This window comes from Mirounga leonina, unplaced genomic scaffold (assembly GCF_011800145.1).
Source record: "Mirounga leonina isolate KUSES-001 unplaced genomic scaffold, KU_Mleo_1.0 Mir_128, whole genome shotgun sequence".
NCBI lineage: Eukaryota > Metazoa > Chordata > Mammalia > Carnivora > Phocidae > Mirounga > Mirounga leonina.
Window position 1 is genome coordinate 35011394 of NW_023270320.1, and position 12457 is coordinate 35023850.

At 46.5% G+C, this 12457-nt stretch overlaps 1 protein-coding gene and 1 long non-coding RNA gene across 3 annotated transcripts in view; one reads left to right on the plus strand and one right to left on the minus strand.

Annotated features, from left to right (window-relative positions):
• The window catches only part of MCPH1 (microcephalin 1), a 248745-nt gene that overhangs the window by 24702 nt on the left and 211586 nt on the right, over positions 1–12457 (minus strand). The window lies entirely within an intron of this gene.
• LOC118010112 lies at positions 33–3953 on the plus strand. The gene is made up of 4 exons (XR_004679121.1): positions 33–180; positions 254–377; positions 597–665; positions 2050–3953. It is a non-coding gene; the product is annotated as an uncharacterized LOC118010112 (long non-coding RNA).

Genomic DNA, 12457 nt, shown 5'->3' on the forward strand with positions numbered 1-12457 from the left:
TTGACTTGCTTCTTGCCCGCACCTTCCAGCCCCACTTTATCACCAAGTCCAGTGGGTTTTGTCTCCTGAGCATTGTTCCAAGTCCAGCCTCTTTAACAGCACCATCACCACCCTCGCCAACCTGCAGCTCGCAAACTGGGTCAGGACCTACCCGGGGTCCACTCCTGCGCCCTCACGTAGGTAAGTGCATAAAGTACCCTAACCTTAAGTTTAGAGCTTACACGTATGCCCGTGTAACCGTGGCTGCCATCAGGACGCTGACCGTCTCCAGCTCTCCAGGGGGTGCCCCCTGCCAGGGAGGACTGCCACTCTGAGCGCGCTCATCATCGGTGACACGGCTCTGCTCTATTACCAAACTACAGAAATGGAGTCATGTGGTACGTACCCTTTTGTATCTGGCTTCTTTCGCTCAGCACAATATCTGAACACATACCCTCTTAAAACCCTCCAATAGCTTCCTACTACTCGGAGGAAGAAAAAAAAAAACTCAAATGGCCTAGAAGACCCCCCATGACCCAGCCCCTACTTTTATCTGAGGCTGAAGCTGATATCATCCTCTCCCTCCTCTCTGTTCTGCCTCAACTGTCTCCTTCCAGCCTCATATGCCCTTGCTGCTGCATTCTGACCACAGGGCCTTGAAACATGCTGCTGCCTCTGCTAGGCTGGTGAGTCCATCCCTTGTTAGTCAGATTAATTCCTACACACCATCTGGATTTTGCTTCCTCGGCATCTCTTCAGGGAAGCCCATGCTGTTCCCCAGCTAAATCAAATCTGCATCATCCTTTTGTATTTAATAAACACAGCCACTGTTCTAAGTGCTTTATAAATATTATTTTACCCTCATAAAAATTCTGCAGGGTAGTTACTCTTATTCTCACCCTTTTCCATATGAGAAACTGAAGACCCAGACAGGAAGCACCCTGCCTAAGGTCACAAAGCTAACGAACCAGGAGCCAGAGCTGGGAGCACTCTGCTGGCCCTGGGGACCTGTCCTTCCCCTTAGGTCACAGTGCTTCTGTGTCCTCCCAACACTGTACCAATTACACCGGGGACAGTTCCTGGCCCAGTGTGTGTGTGGGAGGGGGGCAGGGAGTTCCTCGGTACATGAATGAATGAACAGGTGCTGGCAACTATATTTAGAAGACACCTCTCAGGTGGCTACATGTGTGTATTGGGTATGTGTATACAGTCGTCCACCCCCTTATCTACAGCTTTGCTTTCCACAGTTTAGGCTCCCTGGGGTCAACCGCGGTCAGTCCCAAAGCAGATCCTCCTCCTTGAGTATCATCAGAAGGTCAGCAGTCACTTAGGGCTAGGTGGCGCACGAAGCCTGCGTCATTCACCTCGCTTCCTCACGTCTCGTAGGCATTTTATCACCTCACATCAGCACAAGGGTGAGGTGATGAGAGTCTTGAGAGAACTGTGCCCAGTATAGAAACTAAATGTAATCACAGGTCCCCATGTACAGGAAAAAGCATACCCTACACAGGCTTCCATAGCATCTGTGGTTTGAGGCATCCACTGGGCGTTCTGGAAGGTGTTCCCTCAGATAAAGAGGGACTCCTGGATATGTGCATCAGTATCTGTCTATGTTGCGGGGACAATTTTGTTTTTTGTGTGTGAGATCCTCACTTGGAGGCTGAATCTACAGAACCAGCCAATGAGGCGACAGTGTTGTTACTAACTCAGGTCCATGCCACACATCCCCAGCCTCTGTTGGACAAGCCAAGGGTGTCTGACTTAGTGCATCTGCAATATAAATTTTCCTCTTCCATGGGGCCGGTCGCTATGTTTAACATCCCAGAAGAGTAGGACTCCGAGGATTTTGGCTTGCACAACTTAATAGCTACTGGTCCCCTTCATTGCAATTATGAAAGCAGTGGCTATTAGAAATAGCAGTTAAGATATTAAATAATAACTGTTAACATTTACTGAACATTGCATGCAAGCACATTTGCTAAAGTATGCTAGGTACGTTCCATGAAATATCCAATTTTAATTATTACAAAATCCTGTGAGGCAGAGACCATTATTATCCATGTTTTACAGGGGTGCGGAGTCATTTGGCCAAGGTACCATACTGGTGTGTGGACGACTGTATACACATCCAGACTGCATCTGTCTTACTCAGAGCTTGTGCCCTTCACCAGGAAACATACTGCTTTAAAGTTCATGGCCTGCAGAACTCAGGAATGACTAACAACCTCTGGAATTCTAAGTACAAATAATTGTACATCCATCAGTTCCTGTGATGGTAATTATCTGAAGATCTTCAGGTCTTTTAGAACCATCCTGGTCTTTCAGATAGGTCCAGCTTTACAAAATTTCTCTAGTTCAAATTCAAGCTTGATTTCTTTGCTAATGTGAGATCTGAATTTATAAAGATTGCACACGGAGTCCTGGCTCCTCCACCCTGTAGCTGCGTGATCTTGCCTTACATAAGCCTCTTAGATCCGGTTCCCTGGGGGCAAAATGCAGATGATGGCCCCCCAAAGTTACTGTGGATCAATCACATCCTCCACCTTGCTATCTTGCCATCAAATGCATGCCCAACATTCTGAATGAATAAGAGTGGGCTGTAACTGATGAGCCCCCGTACAACCTGAGGGCTGAGCCAGGAACTGTGGTGGTGGCTTCCAAGACAAGGCACAGAGCCTGTGCTCACGGAGAATTACAGTGCCCCTGGGGAGTTAAAAAAAAGATCTATCTAGATCCTTAAAGAATCTTATACGATGCCCAGTGGGATAAGCCGATTAAGGAGAAGCATCTAGATGGTAGACAACTGCCACCCCGTGTCTGCAACTTCCCAAGTCTGAGCTCTGGGGACAGAACTGAGTGGCCTCTGTCCCCACCTCGCTCCTACAGATGGGATGAGAGACCCAGGGACAACTAAGCCCCACACAGCTGCATCGACTTAGGGGAAGTGGGAGCATGCAACTTTTAACAGCTTGACGATGGGGAGACTGGAGCCTGTCAAAGCAAAGAGACTCTAAAGACCAATAAACACGGTGCAAATAATTCCAAGAATCCTTATGGTTCTCAGCAGAAAAAAGCCTCACGCGAAAATGAGTGTTGTCAGACTTGGGAGTGTGGTTTCTATACTCAGCACTGGTTTTAATTTGTTTTTTCCTAGCTTTATTTACGTGCAACTGACATATAAACAGCGTTGGCCCTCACACTACAGTTTGAAACTGTTTGGGAAGTAAGAGTGAAGAGAAGCTCCAAAGAATTTATGCAAAAAAGAAAAAAAATTAGTTAAGGGCGGAGGAGGGGTGGGGGAGACAAGCCTCTGACTGGCGGCCTGGCAAAGCATGGGTGACATGTCTTCAATGATGAAACTCCCAGGAAAAATCAAATCCATGTGCTTGTGGAAGAGGGGAACGGAAAAGCCTGTCCAGTGTGAAGGGGTTCACTCTCCTAAGACGTTTTTGTCAACGCTTCATTTTAGGCAAGAAAGTGACATAAAGTACATAAGGAGACTCCCTGTGGCTTCCTTTTCCCAAGAGTTCCACACAAATGAGCCCTGCCATCCATTGGCCGAAACAGACGATAATGTAAGCAAAGGCAGGAGGCATTTTCCCCTTACTTTCGCTGAGCGCCCAAGCCATTGCCGTTGGAACTCTGTGCCAAACTCGGGTTTTTTTTTAAAGGCGTCACTTGAGTTTTAAAGGCTACGTAAGTGATGGGAACATAACCGTCTTGGGAATCCACAAATAACTTTTTAAAAAGTCATAAATCTGCATCTCATGCCTCATAGTTTTCAACAACTGCGAGAAATAGGTCAAAGCTCGAGCTCCGTAGGTTCCTTCCCTCTTCAGCGGTTGGAGCTAGTGGCCCTGGGCCTTTTCCACGTGCTTCCACAGTAAATACCTAGGCCCTCCAGCCACACTTGGACCTGAACTGCTTTTCGGTCTCATTTTTCAAAAATCATGATAAAACACCCTTGGAAATAGCTTCTTGGTTTTACAGAACTTTTTCTTTGAGTCTTTAACTGTCTGGTAGGTGGCAAAAAAAAAAAAAGTTGTAAACTTATAAAAATGCTAGAGCAATTCCACAGTGTACTTTAAAGTTGGGGGGTTCTAAGCCAAGTTTTGGAAGGGGCGGACCACCAGCCACAGGGCGGTGGCAGGTGCCTGTTCTAGCTGCCCCTGAGAAAGGCCTGGGAGGTTTTCGAAACAGCCGTGCAAGGGCCCCCCCCCGGGCCAGTTAAGTCCCACCACCTGTGTGGGGGGAGGTGCGGCCGGAGCAGTCGGAGCTTTTAAACCTGAAGTGATTCCAGCGGTTCTCAAACTGGACTGCATACCGCAGCCACCTGGGAAGGAGAAAAAAGACTGCTGGGATCCCCAAACCCCAGACAGTCTGACCTAATTAAAGGGGGCGTGGCCCGGGGAGCAGGAGTTTAAAAATCTCCCTAGGTGACTCTAAAGAGCAAGAAGCACCCAATTATACTCGAAGAGGCTCTGAATAGAAACCAGTTTCCCCGAGGGCTGTTCCAACACCTATGATCGAGGAGACAAGGGGGTACTGTGTGCCTCACACTGATCTGTCTACCAAAGAAGAATGACATACGTTCGCGGTCTTAGAAAGCTTGAGAGCTGGAATAAATCATGAAAGCAACTCAGTTTTGGGGATTGCAATTTCAATCCCAAAACAAATCAGCCACCCCACTAAAAGATGAGCCTTCCCTGTTCCCTAGCTGTACGTCTCCAATTCTCTCTGGATTCTCCGAAGGCAGCCACCTGTCTTTCGTCCCCCTTCTCTGCATGCCCCGGGGCTCCCCACCACACGCAGCCCCACTGAGCCGGCAGGTACAGCCTGGGGCTGGTCGGTCAGGGCTCAGGGTGGCCTCTGAGCTGCACTCCCACCTCAGCAAGGAGTGCTCCCTCCCATCCTTCCTGGCTCCTTCTCTGGTCCCACTGGAGACGCCTGCTTGGGCTGTAGCGCGTCCTGCTGGGGGTGAGCACTGGCCATGCCCCAGCCAGCACTCACCTCCTGGGGCTGACCAGTATCCCACCTGGGTGGCCTTCCTCAACCAGAGCGCTGAGTGCGGCCTGCCAGTCTCCTGCTTGGCCGCCAAGCGCATCCTGGCGAGGACCCAGCCTTACAATATGGACTCCGAGTTTCCCAGGGTTGCAATCTTTTCTGTTTGTTTTCTTTTGGTCTCCACATTTTCTCATGGGCATCTTCCTCCCTCTGAGGTATCTCCGTTCCACACTACTGTTCAGTGTGGAGGGGGGAGACAGAAAGAGGCATTTCCTCTGTGCCCTCCCGTCCGCTGACGATCCCCAGCTGTAGGACTCAGGGAAGGCCCTCCAAATAGGGCACAGATCTTGTTTTATAGCAAATGACCAGGACGCCTCATATAAATCAGGCTTTCAAAGAAGCCTTCATTCAAAGCCACATTTTGGATCAAGATTTATAAAATGACCTATTGTGAATTTTACTTTGAGGCCCCTTTATAACCACTATTGTGACTTTCCAAGTTAGAGTGGCTTTTATTTGATTACTCAAAAAACATTTTTTCCTTCTCTTAATTGAGGGTTCCCAGATAATTTATATATTTTAATTGTTATACAAGTAAATGAAACAACTTTATCATTTGAAGGTTTCAAGGATTTGTTTTTCCTTATAATCAGACATATTCTTCAAAGAATGAGGGGGGAAAAAGCACTCTCCAGAGTCCCGTAATACTTCTGGACTTAGCTATTCATTGGCTGCTTATAGAAGCCACTGAACTAACCAAATGTTTAAAATCTTGTTTACAAGTTTTTTCTATTAAAGTGAAATTTACCAATCTGCATTTATTATTTTTCTAAAAAGCAAATTAACATTTTCTTATTTTACAAAAGCAATTTCTTTGGTTTCCAGTGCATCAAAATGAAATCTGATATTCTCTATATCCTTCGAATGAAAGTGTAGGCCAGAGGCACCCCCCGGGGTTTTCCAAGACACTCATCCTAGAGGCACACATCTCCCCTCCAGAATCTAGCACACATGGTCTGGCTGCTTAGGCATAAGGATTGTTTTAGAAGAAACAGTGGTTTGTGGCATTACGTCTCAGTTTAAGGACATGTCCTTGTTCATATCTATGATTTATTTGCTGCTGAGTCTTTGGTCAGAAATGCAACCCTGGCCATAACATTTTCCTGACGATCCGCCTTATAGTGTGGTTTCTGGGAACGCATCACAGGGAAAGGCCAGGGACTCCCTGCTCTTAAGTTTCAAAACACTTCCCCCTGGGTGAAACAAATTCTTTTTCAATGGATATGAAGTCCCAAGGGAGTAGGGGCACAGGGAAGGAGGAGAAAAAGGACAACTGACAAACTCTTGGGAAGGAAAGATCCTATCTGGATGTCAACATCTGGAAGAAGGGATAAAAGATGCCCCCCGTCCACCACCATGAGTGACCCTTATAGATTTTAGGAGCCTGGCAAGAACCGGGGGGGGGGGGGGGGGGGAGGGGTTTGCCAGGAGGGCCTGGGTTCCTTCTGGTTCTACACTCACAGCTGACTGTGAGGTCACGATCCCGAGGACCTCACTCCACCTCTACCCCACCTTAAAGGGGAGATATAAGGAGGAAAAAGGAGGGTGCCTGAGTGGCTCAGGTCGTGATCCCAGGGTCCTGAGATTGAGTCCTACATCAGGCTCTCTGCTCTGCAGGGAGCCTGCTTCTCCCTCTGCCTCTCATGAATGAATGAATGAATGATAGGAAAAAGGAGTAACAGAAGTAACGGAAAGACTGTTGTTGGTAAACCACTTCTCTATGCCCAAGTTCTTAGCCTATAAAACAAAGGGCCAGTACTAGATAATTTCCGAATCTACTTTCTGTGTGGACATTTTTGAGTTGATGGTTCCTTCTGATCAACTTCTTTCCCCTTACTCCTTTGTACTTAGCAACTCAATTTCCCACCCACCCCATCAGCTAATTTCAAAAGCTCCTACTGTACTTGGTTTTATAGTTCGAAGAAACTGGGTCCATATTATAAAAATATGCTGGAAATTCAGACATTCACTGGAACATTCCATTGTATTTTAACCTACTCAAGCCATTAGTCCTGGAGGTTTATTAGGGGATTTGGGCGGGGGGGGGGGGGGGTTCTATTTGATGCTGTTTTTTTAATTCATCATTAGGGTACTGGAGTCCAACCCAGAAACCATTGGAATGGTCCAGTTTCTACTTTTCTTTTGGCTGTGGGTGTGTTCACCATCCTTCCGGAAGCGCTGTCCCTGGCAAGGCAGAGTGCAGGAGTGATTCAACGCCTGAAAGCCCCTCTATCTGGTGCTGTGGTTGCAGGCAGTGAGGACAGCTGGGATGAGGGGGGCCGAGGACCAGCCTCTCTCCGCTCCTCAACCAGACAGCCTTTCCAACGAAGCCTGTTTCCTACCTGCTGGAAATGGTGTGAGAGCCAAAAGAGACAAATGCCATAGGGCTTCACAAAAGTAAAACATCACATAAAAAAGAGAAAAAGTTCTCAAACTTTAAAAAAAAAAATCTTAGTTGAATACTGGCTTGTAAGCTTATAAATGTTTGATATTGTAGCCAAATTATTTTTAAAAACTGACTTGCAAATCAAGTATTATAAAAAAGTGCACCTATTTTCATGGAGATCAAATACCTCAATAGACCTACTTTTTACTGTAGCATAGAATCACCACATTCAGAATACAGCCATACCTCCAATATATTGCTGGTTTGGTTCCAGACCACCACAATAAAGCAAATACAGCAAAACAAAGTGAGTCAAATGAATTTTTTGCTTGCCTAGTACATATAAAAGTCATGTTTATACATACTGTGGTCCACTGAGTGTGCAATAGCATTATGTCTAAAAAACCAATGTACACACTTTAACTTAAAAATGCTTTGTTAAAAAAAAAAAGAAGATAGTAGGAAGGGAAAAATGAAGGGGGGGAAATTGGAGGGGAGATGAACCATGAGAGACTATGGACTCTGAGAAACAAACTGAGGTTCTAGAGGGAGGGGGGTGGGAGGATGGGTTAGCCTGGTGGTGGGTATTGAGGAGGGCACATTCTGCATGGAGCACTGGGTGTTATGCACAAACAATGAATCATGGAACACTGCATCAAAAACTAATGATGTAATGTATGGTGATTAACATAAAATAAAATTTAAAAAATTAAAATAAAAGAAAAAATACTTTATTACTAAAAAATGCTAGCTATCATCTGAGCTTTCCAAGTTGTAATCTTTCTGCTGGTGGAGGGTATTACCTCATTGTTGATGGTTGCTGGTTGACTGGGATGGTGGTAGCTGAAGGTGGGGTGGCTGTGACAATTCCTTAAAATAAGACAAGGAAGTTTGGCACATCGATCAACTCTTCCTTTCACGAATGATTTCTCTGAGCATGTGGTGCAGTTTGATATCATTCTATTTAAAATTTTTAATCTTAATTTCAGTGTAGTTAACATACAGTGTTGTATTAGTTTCAAGTGTAGAAATATAGTGATTCAACAATTCCGTATATTACTCAGTGCTCATCATGATGAGTGTACTCTTTTTTTTCTTAAGACTTTATTTATTTGAGAGAGTGAGCGATAGAGAGTGAGAGAGAGCAAGCACGAGTGTGGGAGAAAGGGCAGAGGGAGAGGGACAAGCAGACCTCTCGCTGAGCAGAGACCCCAACATGGGGCTCGATCCCAGAACCCTGAGATCATGACCTGAGCCGAAGGCAGACGCTTAACCATCTGAGCCACCCAGGCGCCCCATGATAAGTGTACTCTTAATTCCCTTCACCTATTTCAGAATATTACTACAATGGAATGTTACTCAGCCATAAAAAAATAACCAAATCGTGCCGTTTGCAACAACATGGATGGAGCTAGAGAGTATAATGCTGAGTCAGTCAGAGAAAGACAAATACCGTATGATCTCACTCATATGTGGAATTTAAGAAAGAGAACAACTGAGCACTTTGGTAGACTTTTACCCACAGACCTTCCTTCACGTAGGGGTCCGTCGTCTCCGACCCCGCTGCTGCTTTGTCAACTCAGTTTACAGCACACACACTGCACGGGAAGCACTAACACACACGCTGGACTAGCACTCGCACACATGATGTGCTGACGCCCACACACACTATGCGCTCACTATACGTGTGCACGCACTGCACACACAGATTTCGTGTGTGTGTGTGTGTGTGTAAATATATATATATAAAATTCATTCATTGTTTTCTCCTTCAAGACCATACTGGACTTGCCAAACCATTCTTAGTTTATCACATCCCTTAAAGCGGAATGAAATCCGAAAATAAAAAACAAATATCCTTCAGCAAGTGGCAAGAGGTCAGACCCAGGAGCAGAGTTTAAAAGAGTAAACTATGCAGAGTTGGGCCAAGAGGTGACTAAGAGGGAAAGAGATAAGATCTGTCTACAAATACCTGGAGGCTGTAAACAACAAGGAAAGCGACAAACCAAGCCAGCCCACAACAAAGGCTGACCAGGAATTTGCTGTGTATCAAGGAAAGGAAGTGGACGAGGGCAAGGAAGCCTTCCCACTCGGGGTTCTCTATGAGCCGGAGAGCCCCAGCCAGCCGCCACCTCCTGCCCTCCCCCTCCAGCCCTCTCCCCACGGCGCCTCAGGCCTGCCCGTCCCCCCTACTGCATGGAGCCCGCCCAGCTCTGCCTGACCCATCCACATGAATGAATGCCGGACCCCCTCCCACCAGGACTCTGAGATCTAACCTCATCTGCCTGGAAACCCGCACAAAACTGCAGACCATGTCCCTCTCTGGTTCCAAACCCTGCTGGATAAAGTATAACCACCTTAGGCTGGTATCAAGACTCCTACCATCTGGCCCCTAAAGACCTTCTATTCTTCCCAAGTCTTGTCAAATCTTTTGCTCAAGGAAGCTGGCCTTCCTAACCTCTTTCCATCCAGCATTTAGTACCTTGTGCCCTCCTTCCAGTCAGATTCAAGTTAAACTCAAGATAGGATTGTCTTCAATGTACGATGCAGGGAATTAAAAAGAATGACAGAAATATGGACCTTGCCTTCAAGAAGCCCATAATCTAGCAGAAGACACATATATAAACAATTAAATCATGTTACATTATCTTTTTTACACTACAGTATTTATGCTGGTGATATAAAAACAGTATTACAAAACCATAAAAGAGGGTGAAATGAATTTTCCAGGAAGGTTTGGAAAATATGTTCCAGAAAAGCCTGTCCTTAGAATTAGGAAAAGGGTACGTGTGTGTGTTGGGTGTGTGTGTGCTGGGCATGTGTATGTGAGTGTGTGTTGGGCGTATGTGTGTGCATGTGTGTGTTGGGCGTGTGTGTGTGGGTCTGTGTGTATGCGCATGTTGGGTGTGATGGAGGGGCAAGTCAATCTGTGATCGCAGTGGTGAGGACTGGCACAAGAGTCTGATGTAAACACTTGGTTTCAGAGCGATGGGCAGCCCAGCTGGCACCAGGGGGCAGGAAGGGAATGGAATAGGTGGGAAGGAGGGCTGAGAGCAAGCTCTCAGAAAGGTTTCATGTCTTGCTATAGAGTTTAAACTTGATCTTGCAGGCAAAGTGAAGTCACTAGAAATTTAACGGCAGAATGCAGCACGAGGAGACCAGAGTTGTGTCTCCCTCTTTCTCTCTCTCTCTCTCTCTTTTTTTTTTTTTTTTTTGAGACTTGTGTTTTCTAAAGATGCATTTGTAAGGATGACTGAAAGAAGCACCAGAAGTGTTGGGAAGGGGCCCAGGGCTGACGTGTGCTGCATTCCAGCACAGTGAGGGTTAAACAAGATGCGGGGCTGCTGGTTGGATTGGCTGCCCAGCTGCAGATCACGGGACCCTGGCTGGAAGCACAGAATGAAGATGGAGCTCAGCCCTGTCTTGCCCGGGGACGTGGGTGCCCACGGTTCTTCCTTCTCACCTCTCAGGGGCTATTTTCTCCATCTCTCCAGGGGTGCATTTAGCAATTATGAATGGACGCTCTCTTTTTTCTCACTTCAGAATATGCCCACCAAACCGTGGTAACAGGCAGCGTGGTACTTTTCTAGCTGGTGGAGTTAGCTACTGTGGGGGTTAGGTCTCATCAATACAGGGACCTTTGGTGGCGGGGTGTATCTGTAGCTGTAAAAGCAACCAAAAGACATCTGGGGGCCTTCCAGACCTTCCACGTAGTGCCCTGTAGCATTTTTTGAATTACCTTGTGTAGCTCTTGCACTGTTTATCAATCCAAACGATGTTTAAAAAAAACCAAGCAAAGGGGGATTTATACACACTCACAGAGGTTCAATCCTTTCATTCCATAGTAGTATTGTTTTGTTCAGTGTTTGTCAATGAAAAACCTAGCTAAAAGAAGTATTTCAATACAGAGCCATAAAGTTTTGGCCTTGTCGATTTAGTCTCAAGTGAGTCTAAAACCTGGAGATGTAACACTGGAGGCCTAGACCTTCTTTTGGGAGGGAGGCATGCTGGAGGTGCTCGGCGAGACAGCGGAGTGGGTGTCTGGCTGAGCCCCAGGGGAGGTGTATGCAGGGTGCTGGCAGTGCCTCCTGAGCTCGGCGAGCAGAGCCCGCACTCCCACGCTTATGCCCACAATGCTGGGCAGTCACAAAGGTGCCTACAGTTGCGGGCTCATACATGTCAAAAAGAGGGACTGCCTAGACTAAAACCTGGACCACAGCGTGGACAGATACCTCACCAAGGACGACACGCAGCTGGTAAGGAAGCCCACGGCAGATGGCCCACATCACACGTCATCAGGGACATGCAAACGAAGACAACAATGACACAGCACTATACACCCATCAGGATGACCAGAGTCCAGACATGGCCACACCAAACGACCACAAGGATGTGGACTAACAGGAACTGTCACTCACTGCTGGAAGGAATGCAGAATGGCGCAACCGCAATGGAAGACAGCTTGGCAGGGTTTTGTTGTTTTTAAAGATTTATTTATTTATTTATTTGAGAGAGAGAGAGAGAGAGAGAGAGAGAACATGAGTGGGGGGAGGGGCAGAGGAAAAGAAGCAGACTCCCGGCTGAGCTTGGAGCCTGCAGCCCTGGGGCTGGATCTCATGACCCTGAGATCATGACCTGAGCCAAAATCATCAGATGCTCAACCAACTGAGCCACCCAGGTGCCCCAGTTTGGCAGTTTCTTTTAAACTAAACATATTCTTACCATACGATCCAGCAATCCTGACCTGAAAACTTATATCCACACCACTTACCTGCATGCGGATGTTTACAGCAACTTTTTCATAATTGTTGAAAACAACAAAGATGTCCTTCAGTAGGTGAATGGCTAAATAAACAGTTGGTCCATCCAGACGATGGCGTATTATTCAGCACTAAGAAGAGATGAGCTATCAAGCCATGAAAAGACATGGAGGAACCTTCAATGTATTATTACTAAGTGAAAGAAGCCAATCTGAAAGGCTACATACGGTATGATTCTGGAAAAGACAAACTATGCAGATAGTAAAAA